The sequence below is a fragment of the Gorilla gorilla genome, chromosome 21 (assembly GCF_029281585.2).
Source record: "Gorilla gorilla gorilla isolate KB3781 chromosome 21, NHGRI_mGorGor1-v2.1_pri, whole genome shotgun sequence".
Taxonomy (NCBI): Eukaryota; Metazoa; Chordata; class Mammalia; order Primates; family Hominidae; genus Gorilla; species Gorilla gorilla.
The window spans coordinates 57,988,744-58,003,622 of NC_073245.2; the positions used below are offsets into that span (position 1 = coordinate 57,988,744).

Consider the following 14,879-nt stretch of genomic DNA (forward strand, 5'->3'; position numbering starts at 1 on the left):
TTTTTTAAAACAAGCAAGCATTACTTTTGTGATCTTTTAAAACTGATTGGAAGAAAAAATGGAAAACGTAACATAAGAAGTGTCAGACCTCTGAGCCCAAGCTAAGCCATCATATCCCCTGTGACCTGCACGTACACATCCAGATGGCCAGTTCCTGCCTTAACTGATGACATTCCACCACAAAAGAAGTGAAAATGGCCTGTTCCTGCCTTAACTGATGACATTGTCTTGTGAAATTCCTTTTCCTGGCTCATCCTGTCTCAAAAAGCTCCCCTACTGAGCACCTTGTGACCCGCCCCCCCACTCTGCCCTCCAGAGAACAACTCCCCTTTGACTGTAATTTTCCTTTACCTACCCAAATCCTATAAAACGGCCCCACCCTTATCTCCCTTCACTGACTCTCTTTTCAGACTCAGCCCGCCTGCACCCAGGTGAAATAAACAGCCACATTGCTCACACAAAGCCTGTTTGGTGGTCTTTTCACACGGACGTACATGAAATTTGGTGCCGTGACTCGGATTGGGGGACCTCCCTTGGGAGATCAATCCCCTGTCCTCTTGCTCTTTGCTCCGTGAGAAAGATCCACCTCAGGTCCTCAGACCGACCAGCCCAAGAAACATCTCACCAATTTTAAATTGGGTAAGCAGCCTCTTTTTACTCTCTCCTCCAACTCCCTCACTATCCTTCCACCTCTTTCTCCTTTCAATCTTGGTGCCACACTTCAATCTCTCCCTTCTCTTAATTTCAATTCCTTTCATTTTCTGGTAGAGACAAAGGAGACACGTTTTATCTGTGGACCCAAAACTCCAGCACCGGTCACAGACTAGGGAAGGCAGCCTTCCCTTGGTGTTTAATCATTGCAGGGATGCCTCTGATTATTCACCCAGGTTTCAGAGGTGTCAGACCACGCAGAGATGCCTGCCTTGGTCCTTCACCCTTAGTGGCAAGTCCCGCTTTTCTGGGGAAGGGTAAGTACCCCAACCCATTCTCTCTGTTTCTCTACCTCTTCTTTGCCTTTCTGGGGGGCAAGAAACCCCCAACCCCTTCTCCTTCACCCTTAGCGGCAAGTCCTGCTTTTCTAGGGGAGGGGCAAGTACCCCAACCCCTTATATCTCTGCGCCCCGATCCCTTATTTCCATGCCCCAACCCCTTATATCTCTGCTCCGCGATCCCTTATTTCCACACCCCAACATCTTATATCTCTGCGCCCCGATCCCTTATTTCTGCACCCCGACCTTGTATCTCTGTGCCCCAACCCCTTTCCCGCTTTTCTGGAGGGTAAGAACCCCTGAACCCCTTCCCTCCGTGTCTCAACTCTCTCTTTTCTCTGGGCTTGCCTCCTTCACTATGGGCAACCTTCCACCCTCCATTCCTCCTCCTCCTTCTCCCTTCCTGTGTTCTTAAGAACTTAAAACCTCTTCAACTCTCACCTGACCTAAAATCTAAGCACCTTATTTTCTTCTGCAACACCACTTGGCCCCAATACAAACTTGACAATGGCTTAAATGGCCAGAAAACGGCACTTTCGATTTCTCCATCCTACAAGACCTAAATAATTTTTGTGGAAAAATGGGCAAATGGTCTGAGATGCCTTATGTCCAGGCATTTTTCACACTTCGTTCCCTCCCTAGTCTCTGTTCCCAATACGATTCCTCCCAAATCCTCCTTCTTTCCCTCCCACCTGTCCCCTCAGTCCCAACCCCAAGTGTTGCTGAGTCTTTCCAGTCTTCCTTTTCTACAGACCCATCCGACCTTTCCCCTCCTCCCCAGGCTGCTTGTCGCCAGGCCGAGCTAAGTCCCAATTCCTCCTCAGCCTCCACTCCTCCACACTATAATCCTTCTACCACCTCCCCTCCTCACACCCGGTCCAGCTTACAGTTTAGTTCTGCAACTAATTCTTCCCCACCTGCCCAGCAATTTCCTCTTAGAGAGGTGGCTGGAGCTGAAGGCATAGTCAGGGTACATGTACCTTTTTCTCTATCAGACCTCTCTCAGATCAGTCAGCATTTAGGCTCTTTCTCATCAGACCCCACTAAACATATACATGAATTCCAATATCTAACTCTGTCCTACCATTTAACCTGGAGTGACTTAAATGTCATCCTGACTTCTACCCTCTCCCCAGATGAACAGGAAAGAGTTTTTTCTCTAGCCCAGTCTCACACTGATAACTGCCAGCTTCATGAACCTGACCTCCAGGAAGGCGTTAGAGCAGTTCCCCAAGAGGACCCCCAGTGGAACTATCAGGCAGATTCCCCAGGTACGGCTAGGCGAGATTACATGATTTCCTGCCTAGTTGAAGGGCTTTAAAAGGCAGCTTACAAGCTGTTAATTATGACAAGCTTAAAGAAACTACCCAAGGTAAAGATGAAAACCCAGCCCAGTTCATGGCCTGCTTAGCAGCAACCCTTACACACTTTACCGCCCTAGACCCAGAGGGGCCAGAAGGCCGCCTTATTCTTAATATGCATTTTATCACCCACTCCACTCCTGACATTAGGAAAAAACTTCAAAAATTAGAATCTGGCCCTCAAACCCCACAACAGGAATTAATCAACCTCGCCTTCAAGGTGTACAATAATAGAGAGGAAGCAGCCAGACGGCAACGCATTTCTGAGTTACAATTACTTGCCTCTGCTGTGAGAAAAAACCCAGCCACACCTCCAGCACACAAGAACTTCAAAATGCCTAAGCCGCACACACCTAAGCCGCAGCAGACAAGCATTCCTACGGGACTTCCTCCATCAGGATCTTGCTTCAAGTGCCAGAAATCCGGCCACTGGGCCAAGGAATGCCCGCAGCCCAGGATTCCTCCCAAGCTATGTCCTATCTGTGCAGGGACCCACTGGAAGGCAGACTGCCCAGCTCGCCCGGCAGCCACTCCTAGAGCCCCTAAAGCTCTAGCCCAAGGCTCTCTGACTGACTCCTTCCCAGATCTGCTCAGCTTAGAGACTGAAGATTGACGCTGCCCGATCACCTCGGAAGCCCCCTGGACCATCATGGACGCTGAGCTTCGGGTAACTCTCACAGTGAAGGGTAAGTCCATCCCCTGTTTAATTGATATGGGGGCTACCCACTCCACGTTGCCTTCTTTTCAAGGGCCTGTTTCCCTCGCCCTGATAACTGTTGTGGGTATTGACGGCCAAGCTTCAAAACCCCTTAAAACTCCCCCACTCTGGTGCCAACTTGGACAACACTCTTTTATTCACTCTTTTTTAGTTATCCCCACCTGCCCAGTTCCCTTATTAGGCTGAGATATTTTAACCAAATTATCTGCTTCCCTGACTATTCCTGGACTACAGCCACATCTCATTGCCACCCTTCTCCCCAACCCAAATCCTCCTTCACATCTTCCTCTCATATCCCCCCACCTTAATCCACAAGTATGGGACATCTCCACTCCTTACCTGGCAACAGATCACATGCCCATTACCATCCCATTAAAACCTAATCACCCTTACCCTGCTCAATGCCAATATCCCATCCCACAGCACGCTTTAAAAAGATTAAAGCCTGTTATCACTCGCCTGCTACAGCATGGGCTTCTAAAACCTATAAACTCTCCTTACAATTCCCCATTTTACCTGTCCAAAAACCGGACAAGTCTTACAGATTAGTTCACTATTCCCCTGCACCCCTCGTCCCAGCCTCTCTTTGCTTTCACTTAGACTGACCCTGACACCCATTAGGCTCAGCAAATTACCTGGGCTATACTGCTGCAAGACTTCACAGACAGCCCCCATTACTTCAGTCAAGCCCAAATTTCATCCTCATCTGTTACCTATCTCGGCATAATTCTCATAAAAACACACGTGCTTTCCCTGCTGATCATGTCCGATTAATCTCCCAAACCTCAATCCCTTACAAAACAACTCCTTTCCTTCCTAGGCATGGTTAGTGCAGTCAGAATTCTTACACAAGAGCCAGGACCGCACCGTGTAGCCTTTCTGTGCAAACAATTTGACCTTACTGTTTTAGCCTGGCCCTCATGTCTGCGTGCAGCAGCTGCTGCTGCTTTAATACTTTTAGAGGCCCTAAAAATCACAAACTATGCTCAACTCACTCTCTACACTTCTCATAACTTCCAGAATCTGTTTTCTTTCTCACACCTGACACATATACTTTCTGCTCCCCGGCTCCTTCAGCTGTACTCACTCTTTGTTAAGTCTCCCACAATTACCATTGTTTCTGGCCCGGACTCCAATCCAGCCTCCCACATTATTCCTGATACCACACCTGACCCCCATGACTGTATCTCTCTGATCCACCTGACATTCACCCCATTTCCCCATATTTCCTTCTTTCCTGTTCCTCACCTGATCATGCTTGATTTATTGACTGGCGGTTCCACCAGGCCTAATCGCCACACACCAGCAAAGGCAGGCTATGCCATAGTACAAGCCACTAGCCCACCTCTTAGTACCTCTCATTTCCTTTCCATCGTGGAAATCTATCCTCAAGGAAATAACTTCTCAGTGTTCCATCTGCTATTCTACTACTCCTCAGGGATTATTCAGGCCGCCTCCCTTCCCTACACATCAAGCTCGAGGATTTGCCCCCACCCAGGACTGGCAAATTAGCTTTACTCAACATGCCCCGAGTCAGATAACTAAAATACCTCTTAGTCTAGGTAGACACTTTCACTGGATAGGTAGAGTCCTTTCCTACAGGGTCTGAGAAGGCCACCACAGTCATTTCTTCCCTTCTGTCAGACATAATTCCTCAGTTTAGCCTTCCCACCTCTATGCAGTCTGATAACAGACCAGCCTTTATTAGTCAAATCAGCCAAGCAGTTTTTCAGGCTCTTAGTAGTCAGTGACAGACTAATGGTCTATTAAAAACACACCTCACCAAGCTCAGCCACTAACTTAAAAAGGACTGGACAATACTTTTACCACTTTCGCTTCTCAGCATTCAGGCCTGTCCTCGGAATGCTACAAAGTACAGCCCATTTAAGCTCCTGTATAGACGCTCCTTTTTATTAGGCCCCAGTCTCATTCCAGATACCAGACCAACTTAGACTGTGCCCCAAAACACTTGTCATCCCTACTATCTTCTGTCTAGTCATACTCCTATTCACTGTTCTCAACTACTCATACATGCCCTGCTCTTGTTTACACTGCCAGTTTACACTGTTTCTCCAAACCATCACAGCTGATATCCCCTGGTACTATCCCCAAACCGCCACTCTTAACTCTTAAAGTAAATAAATAATCTTTGCTGGCAAGGCTATGCTGAATCTCCTTAGGCACTCTCTAATTAGATGTCCTAGGTCCTCCCAATTCTTAGTCCTTTAATACCTGTTTTTCTCCTTCTCTTATTCCGTTTAGTTTTTCAATTCATACAAAACTGTATCCAGGCCATCACCAATAATTCTAAATGACAAATGCTTCTTCTAACAACCCCACAATATCACCCCTTACCACAAAATCTTCCTTCAGCTTAATCTCTCCCACTCTAGGTTCCCATGCCGCCCCTAATCCTGCTCGAAGCAGCCCTGAGAAACATCGCCCATTATCTCTCCATACCACCCCGAAAAATTTTCGCCTTCCCAACACTTTACCACTATTTTGTTTTATTTTTCTTATTAACATCAGAAGACAGGAATGTCAGGCCTCTGAGCTCAAGCTAAGCCATCATATCCCCTGTGACCTGCACGTACACATCCAGATGGCCGGTTCCTGCCTTAACTGATGACATTCCACCACGAAAGAAGTGAAAATGGCCTGTTCCTGCCTTAACTGATGACATTGTCTTGTGAAATTCCTTTTCCTGGCTCATCCTGTCTCAAAAAGCTCTCCTACTGAGCACCTTGTGACCCCCACTCTGCCCTCCAGAGAACAACTCCCCTTTGACTGTAATTTTCCTTTATCTACCCAAATCCTATAAAATGGCCCCACCCTTATCTCCCTTAGCTGACTCTCTTTTCAGACTCAGCCCGCCTGCACCCAAGTGAAATAAACAGCCTTGTTGCTCACACAAAGCCCGTTTGGTGGTCTCTTCACATGGACGTGCATGAAAAGAATACTTAAAAAAAAAAAAAAAAAAAAGCAGCATCAGCACCACCTGGAAGCTTGTTATTTATACAGAATCTCAGACCCACCTGAAACCTACTGCATTGGCATTTGCATTTTAACAACTCTGGTGATTTGTTTTCTCATTTCACAAGTTGTAGTCTGAAAAATCAGGAGCTGTCAGGAAAGGAGATCTACTTCCCTGGCTACTGCGAATCAAGGTTTCTTCTGCATCTACGACTGCTACTCATAAAATGTGAAATACCCTTCAGGAATCTATATGGCTCTAAAGACTCATAGTGAGATGTTAAGTATCCCTTTCTCCTTCCTAATAGCAGCCTATTTCCTTTCAAGAATTCTCTTCCCCTATTCTATGTCTTGTCGTGAGGGTTGATTTCAGGTGCCTACTAACCCAAACAAGCCAGAGAAGCAATTCTTTTCTCTAGGTTCTCAACCAGGGGTGATTTTGCCCCCCAGGGGACATTTTGGCAACATCTGGAAACATATTTGTTTGTGACAAATGACAGGGAGAGATACTGGCATCTAGTGAAAAGCAGCCGGGGCTGCCGCTAAACATCATATAGTACCCAGGATGGCCCCTCACAGCAAATAATTATCCAGCCCAAAATATTAATAGGACCAAGGCTGCAAAACCCTGAATGAGTAATTACATACATTCTCCCTCTTTCAGGAAGTCTCAATCTTGAGAGAAGGGGGAAAGAGAAATAGAACATCGCTGTCACAGCAGCGTCACTGTGACCCAACTCGTCCTGCCTAGATGACCTGCTTCCTCCCTCTTGACCCTCCAGAGTGCTGTCAATTCCCTACCATGGAGCCCTAGCTTTGCATAAATCATACGAGCCCCAGTTTCCTTCCAGCTCACTGTCATTTGCCCAAGTTAGCCAGTATCTTTCTGTTGATGGTAACCAAGAACCCTTACGCCCAACCATCCAGTTAGAGGAGGGCTCCATTCCAGGGCAGGGCAGGCTTACCCAGCTGCTAGGCTAAGCACACACTTCAAGCATCAGCAAGTAACTGACAAGTTCAGCTTGAATGAACTTAACCAGAATTTGCAGTCAAGAAAACTAGAAAGAAACTGTTTTAATTTCAGTATAAGTGTTTCATTTTGCATCAAGTGATTTAAACAGTTCATTATTTGGGACCCTGATGTTCTGGGCCATCAGGTGGGGCAGGCTTGCTCTGGTTTTGAGTTTCAATGCTAAGAAGGAAGAGGAAAACGAGAGAGAAGAGATTGAGTTGTTTATATTATCTGGCCTCAGGTGAGAGAGTACTGGAATGAGAAGCCTATGTTTAAAGGAAAAAATATTAAAACTGGGAAAGTATTGAACATGGAAAGATGTAACCTATACAATGAAGTACAGCACAATGGAAGAACCTAAAAATTAAAACCAAGAATACATATATATATTTCTTGATATATATATCAAAAAATAACAATCTATCTGCAAGCCGAAAAGTGTTGCAGAAGGAATGGAGGCTTTGTCATCAAATACACCTGCTGGTTTAACCAAACTAAGATTGAAAGTAAAAACCTTAGCTTGGGAAACATAGCGAGACCCCATCTCTACAAAAACTGAAAAAATAGCCAGGTGTGGTGGTGCATGCCTGTGGTCCCAGCTACTTCGGAGGCTGAGGTAGAAGGATTGCTTGAGCCCAGGAAGTCAAGCCAGCAGTGGGCCATGTTTGAGCCACTGCACTCCAGCCTGGGTGACAGAGTAAGACCCTGTCTCAGAAAAAAAAAAAAGAAAGAATGTAAAAGCCTTCGAAGCCATTTGGCAAAGATCATGGAAAACAGGGCAAGCAATAGCTACAGAGTTCCAGAGCCATGTTAAATTAATAAATAAGTAAATATTTAAACATTGAATACCTTAACAATTAAAAATCATATCTATCTATTATATTGTTGAATAACAAAAGCCTATTACAGGATGATTCTACCCATATCGACATTTGCATATATGCATAAAGCAAGTCTGGAAGGACCTTCACAAGCATGTTAACAATGGTCACCTATGGGTTGGGAGATCTTTGAATTTTTTTTTTTTTGGTGCATTAGCGATCTTGATGGTTTCAAATGTCATCACCAGGGAATGATAGATGCTGGGGCCTACTTAGGGTGGAGGGCAATAGGAGAGTGAAGATTGAAAAACTACCTATCTGATATTATGCTGATTACCTGGGTGACAAAATTTTCTGTACACCAAATCCCCAAGACACACAATTGGTGCGTGTAACAAACCTGCATATGAATCCCTTTAAAGTAAAATACAAGTTGAAAGGAAAAAAATAAAACCTCTTCAACCATCTTTCAGATAGCAATTTTTTTCATTGCTTCTTCAGTGTACACAAATATTCTTTTACGTCATTCACACCTCTTTGAACTTTTCTGTACTGTTTAAATGTCTCAAAAATGTTTATGCATCCTATTTTAAAAACAACAAATTAAAAAATAAAAAGGAGACGGAGGAAGGTGAGGAGGAGAAAAAGAATAACAAAAAAGACTTGTGATCCTAAGCATATAGACAGCTCAGAAATTGCAGGAAAGCTGAAAAACAAGAGAAAGGTAAAGGAAGAATGATCATTAATAATATTACTAAATTGGGCCAGGCACAGTGGCTCACGCCTGTAATCCCAGCACTTTGGGAGGCCGAGGCTGGTGGATCATTTAAGGTCAGGAGTTCGAGACCAGCCTGGCCAACATGGTGAAACCCTGTCTCTACTAAAAATACAAAAATTAGCTGGGCGTGGTGGCTAATGGTGGGTGTAATCCCAGCTACTTGTGAGGCTGAGGCTGGAGAATCGCTTGAACCCAGGGGGCAGAGGTTGCAATGAGCCAAGATCACACCATTGCACTCCAGCCTGGGCGACAAGTCTCTGTCTCAAAAAAAAAAAAAAAAAAGAAAGAAAAGAAAATTACTGAATTGGGCTACAGATTCTTAGAGCTGCTGATGGGACTTTCATGAACTTCTAATTCAGAGATCCCCAAACCAGACCACACATTAGAATTCCCTGAGGGCTTTTTTTAAATATTGCTCTGAATAAACACATAAACAAGCAGTTCCCTTGGCCCAACCCATCTTTGACCTACTGAATCAAAATATCTGGAATGGGATTGGGGAATCTGCACATTGACCAGCCTGTGCAAGGATCTAAAACCAGCCACTGGCAACCACTAATGTACTTCTGTCTCTACGGATTTGCCTATTCTAGATGTTCCATATAAATGGAATTATATGGCCTTTTGTGACTGGCTTCTGTCACTTAGCATGTTTTCAAGGTCCATTCATGTTATAGAATGTATTGGTACTTCATTCCTTTTTATGGCTGAATTAATATTTCATTGTATTGATATACCACATTTTGTCTCTCCATTCACCAGTTTATATTTGAGTTGCTTCCACCTGTTGGCTATTGTCCACCTGTTTCTATTTCTATGAACATTTGTTCACAAGTTTTTGCTTGAACATCTAGGGGTTTTGTTTGTTTGGTTTTGGTTTGGGTTTTTTTTCTTTTTTTTTTTTTTTTTTTTTTTTTTTCAGAGATAGGGTCTATCACCTAGGCAGGAGTGCAGTGGCACCTTCTTAGCTCACTGCAGCCTTGTATTCCTGGGCTCAACTAATCCTCCCACCTCAGCCTCTTGAGTAGCTAGAACTACAGTTATGATGCCACCACACCCTGGTTATTTTTTTAATTTTTCTGTAGAGACAAGGGTCTCACTATGTTGCCCAGGCTGGTGTTAAACTCATGTTCTCAAGCGATCCTTCCACCCCAGCTTCCCAAAGTACTGGGGTTACAGGTGTGAGCCATCACACCTAGCCATTGGATACCTGTTTTTAGTTCTTTTGGGTATATACCTAAGAGTGAAATTGCTGGGTCATATGGTAATTCCACATTTAACTTATTGAGAAACCATCAAACTTTTTAGGGTTTTTTTTTTTTTTGAGATGGGGTCTTGCTCTGTTGCCCAGGCCAGAGTGCAGTGGCACAATCATAGCCCACTGCAGCCTCAATCTCCTGAGCTCCAGTGATCCTCCCACCTCAGCCTCCCAAGTAGCTGGGACTATAAGCACATGTCACTACACCTGACTGACTTTTTTTTTTTTTTTTTTTAAGTAGAGACAAGATTTTGCTATGTTGCTCAGGCTGGTCTTGAACTCCTGAGCTCAAGCAGTCCTCCCACCTCAGTCTCCCAAAGTGCTGAGATTACAGGCATGAGCCACTGTGCCCAGACCACTGTTTAGTTTTTTAATGTAGCTACTAAAAAACTTGAAATTACATACATGGCTTGCATTATGTTTCTGTGAAAGAGTACTGCTCTGGATGCTTCTTTCTGCCCAAGTATTCTACTGGAACTTACCTCTCATTTACCTTTGCCCTCACCTGCTTCCAAACAAGACTCAAGGAGGAACTTAATACTATAAAACAGCCAGGTGCAGTGGCTCACGCCTGTAACCCCAGCACTTTGAGAGACCAAGGCAGGTGGATCATTTGAGGCCAGGAGTTCGAGACCAGCCTGGCCAACTTGGTGAAACCCTGTCTCTACAAAAAATACAAAAATTAGCTGGGCATGGTGGTGCGCATCTGTAATCCCAGCTACTTAGGGAGCTGAAGCAGGAGTATCACTTGAACCTGGGAGGTCGAGGCTGCAGTGAGCCTGATTGCACCACTGCACTCCAGCTTGGGAGACAGAGTGAGACCCTGTCACAAAAAACAACAACAGAAAATAAAATACTACAAAACAAGTTACATGAAAATGAAAGTCTTTAAACCAAGAGTGAAAAAAGGTAGGGGATCCAGGCGCAGTGGCTCACACCTGTAATCCCAACACTTTGGGAGGCCAAGGCATGCAGATCATGAGATCAAGAGATCGAGACCATCCTGGCCAACATGGTGAAACCCCATTTCTACTAAAACTACAAAAGTTAGCTGGGCGTGGTGGTGGGCGCCTGTAGTCTCACCTACTCAGGAGGCTGAGGCAGGAGAATCGCTTGAACCTGGAAGGTGGAGGTTGCAGTGAGCCAAGATTGCACCACTGCACTCCAGCCTGGTGACAGAGCCAGACTCTGTCTCAAAAAAAAAAAAAAAAAAGGTTGGGGAGGACAAGTAATAAAAGAGGGTGGCAAGAAGGATCGATTTTGTCAGAGAAACTGAATAACAACAGCTAACATTTATTGAGTGTGTGCTTTGTGCCAGGCTCTGCTAAGTGCTTTCTTTATAATCTTTTTTTTTTAGACGGAGTCTCCCTCTGTGGCCTAGGCTGGAGTGCAGTGGTGCAATCTCAGCTCACTGCAGCCTCCAAATCCTGGGTTCAAGCAAGTCTCCTGCTTCAGCCTCCCGAGTAGCTGGAAGGCATCCACCACCATGCCCAGCTAATTTTTGTATTTTTAGTAGAGACAAGGTTTCACCGTGTTGGCCAGGGTGGTCTCAAACTCCTGGCCTCAGGTGGTCGACCCACCTTGGCCTCCCAAAGTGCTGGGATTACAGATGTGAGCCACCGCACCTGGCCAGTGCTTTCTTTATAATGGACTCTTCACGCCAATTCTATGAGGTAGGCAGTGTAGTAATGTTATTATACACACAAAGCTAATAAGCAGCACAAGATTATAGATTCAGACCCAGGCCTTACTCCGAAACCTGAGCTCTTGGCACCCTGGTAGCCAATGTGAAGATGGAAACATCAGCTCTAGAAAGCCCCTACCACAGAGGCTGGAAAGACAGACGATGCCCAGTAAGTTATTTCCCTGCCCATTCTCACACTAACTCAGAGAGAGAAACTTTTTCTTGATCTTGAGCTCCACAAGGAATTTGACCCTGTGTCTTTGTACAAGAAACACTAATACGACATAGTGGGTAATGTCCCCCATATCAATGTTACCAGAAATGAAGCAGCATGCCACATCATATGAAAACGGAGGGCATAATGTTAGGTCTTAATTTATTAAGTGCAGTTCAGTCGGGATCCAGGAGCTTAGACAGCTGATAGCAAGCTCTCACTTTATCTTTTAGAATGCCCTTTTGCCCTTTTGAGTCTCTTGCCTGGAAATGATCTATGACAGACCTCTGCTGCCCTCTGGTGGGCAGAGCATGAAGCACCCAGCAAAGAATTCTTTCCAGTCACATGGCCTCTTCTTTGTTTATATTTCTGAATCTGTAGGAAGCTGGGCTTCTCCACACAATCCCTTGAGGAGAAGGCTTAACTTGCATATGAAAGGAAAGACACCTCTCCCAACTCAAGAGCAACCCACTGCCAGGATACGCTCTGGGCCTCCTGCCTTCCTCACCCCACTTACACGCCTTACCAATAACATCATGCCCCCGTGGGAGCAGTGGAGGCTGCAGGGGCCCATGGTATTGCTGGGGCCAAGGGCACATATGGAGTCTGAGATTTCTACAACCAGATGGTCAAGAAGCAGGGTGGAGAAGGGAGGAGCTGCGTGGTTCTGGTCAAAGAACAAGTCTTTCTCAGCTTACACTGGAGCCCCAGACATTCCTGCCCACGATGAGGAAGCTGAGGAGCAGGGCGGGGGAGAAGGGTGGCTTTTCAACCTGGTCAGAGGCTAATTTCGGGGTGCAAGGTGAGAGAGTAGGATCACGGTCCACTGAGACCTGCTCCCGGGTCATTTCCACCCCAGGACCAAGGCTGAAATGGACTTAAACCCTGAGGAAGGAAAGGTTCTAACGGCTTCTTTAGTTCAGGGTCCAACAGTAGAGAAAGCTGCCCAGAAAGACCTGGGGGTGGGAATTTGGCCCCAGCTCAGCCTTTAACCGCCAGCTTTCAAATTTAACCCTTCAGCACTCTCTCTCATCTCTATCTCTCTCTCATCTCCATCTCTATCTCTCTATACATCTATCTCTCTCTCTATCTCTCTCTCTATCTCTCTTGACGTTGCTACCTGTAAGCAGGTCAGTAGCTCCCTCTGGAAAGGGTGAGCCTCCAGACGAGGAGGAAAGGTCTGCAAGGAGCAGCTCTCCCATTGCTCAGCCTGAGCTGTGCCTGGGGCTCACACCTGTCTCTCCAGTCCCACTCTCCACCCTGACAGAACATCATTCTGCAATATTAGAGGATTCCCAGACTGTTGTTTTTCATTGAAAGTTCTACCATACTGATGATTTTTTTTTTTTTTTTTTTTTTTTGAGACGGAGTTTCGCTCTTGTCGGCCGGGCTGGAGTGCAATGGCAGGATCTCGGCTCACTTGGAACTTCCACCTCCCAGGTTCAAGCAATTCTCCTGCCTCAGCCTCCTGAGTAGCTGGGATTACAGGCATGCACCACCAAGCCTGGCTAATTTTTGTATTTTTAGTAGAGACGGGGTTTCACCATGTTGGCCAGGCTGGTCTTGAACTCCTGACCTCAAGTGATCTGCCTGCCTTGGCCTCCGAAAATGTTGGGATTACAGGCGTGAGCCACTGCACCCGGCCACTGCTGAGTGTCTGTGCCTTCTCCCCCTTGTTTTCATCCTGGCATGTGAAATTCTGGTTTCTACCTGGTTCAGAACATTTATCTCTTTTGAGTACAGTAGACATGTCAATGTTGCCTGATCTGAAAAAGAGTGGCTGGCATGAACCTCGCAGTGGCCAACCCAGAAACATCCATGACTCCAGGATCATGTTGCAGGGAACTGGGAAGGGCCAGTGTCTGTGTGATGGGCTGCTGAACATTTTGGCAGATCCCTCTTCCACTGTTTTATCATTTTGTTGTTTATTTAAAAACTCGAATACATGCACATAGTTTTTTTAAAAATCATTATATCATCACACCACCACACCCGGCTAATTTTTGTATTTTTAGTAGAGACAGGGTTTCTACTAAAACAGTCAAAGGCATAGCTACTCAGAAGGCTGAGGTACGAGAATTGCTTGAGCCCAGGAGGCGGAGGTTGCAGTGAGCGGAGATCGTGCCACTGCACTCCAGCCTAGGCGACAGAGCGAGATTTCGTCTCAAAAAAAAAAAAAAAAGATAACTAGTTAAATAAATTACCCATTTCATAGAGTTCTATTAAAAGAATATACGTGATGACATGAAAGATCTCCAAGATACACAATATAATCCATTTCATATAAATAAAAAACATAACTTTAAAAAATTATCTTGGTCCCAAGAACCTAGGGATGTCCCCTCCCTAAAATAAAGCTACCTGGAGGGGACAAACTGCCTGTCTTGGAGCCAAGGGCTGGCTCTCAAGGAAGGAGGTCCAAGGTGGGAACATTCCAACATCTATAAGAAACTAGCCACTCGGCTGGGCACAGTGGCTCACGCCTGTAATCCCAGCACTTTGGGAGGCCAAGGCAGGCAGATCACCTGAGGTCAGGAGTTCAAGATAAGCCTGGCCATCATGGTGAAACCCCGTCTCTACTAAAAATACAAAAATTAGTCAGGCATGGTAGCGCACCTGTAGTCCCAGCTACTTGGGAGACTGAGGCAGGAGAATCACTTGAACCTGAGAGGCAGAGGTTGCAGTGAGCCAAGATTGCGCCACTGCACTCCAGCCTGGGCAACAGAGTGAGACTACATCTCAAAAAAAAAAAAAAAAAAAAACTAGCCACTCACCCTTGTTCCACCCTCAACCCACATTCTCCAATAAAAGAAAGAAGGTCAGCAGGTCTAAAAGAGACTGACCTCCACCCCCACCAGGGCTTGAGAAAGACATCTATGGCAAGTCACTCTCAGTTTAGCTTCCACCCATCTCTTCCCTAGCCACACCCAACCAAAACCCATTTTCAGTGTCCTCACAAAGAATGGATTACCCATCTGTCCTAAATATGTAAATCGTACAATCCCACAGGCACACACATACCCTCTAGCTCTCCCATATCATCTGAGCCTTCAAATAGCACAAACAAGAGG

The 14,879-nt window shown here is 45.6% G+C and overlaps 1 long non-coding RNA gene across 3 annotated transcripts; it reads left to right on the forward strand.

Moving 5' to 3' along the window:
* The first annotated feature begins 347 nt into the window (after positions 1-347).
* LOC115931744 (uncharacterized) lies at positions 348-8,080 on the forward strand. Of its 3 annotated transcripts, none has more exons than XR_004068197.3 (3): positions 348-639; positions 2,839-3,036; positions 5,598-8,080. It is a non-coding gene; the product is annotated as an uncharacterized lncRNA (long non-coding RNA). The 3 variants fall into 3 exon arrangements; XR_004068199.3 differs by having other exon boundaries at positions 349-639; positions 5,601-8,080; XR_010132207.1 differs by having other exon boundaries at positions 349-639; positions 5,932-8,080.
* The last annotated feature ends 6,799 nt before the right edge of the window (positions 8,081-14,879 follow it).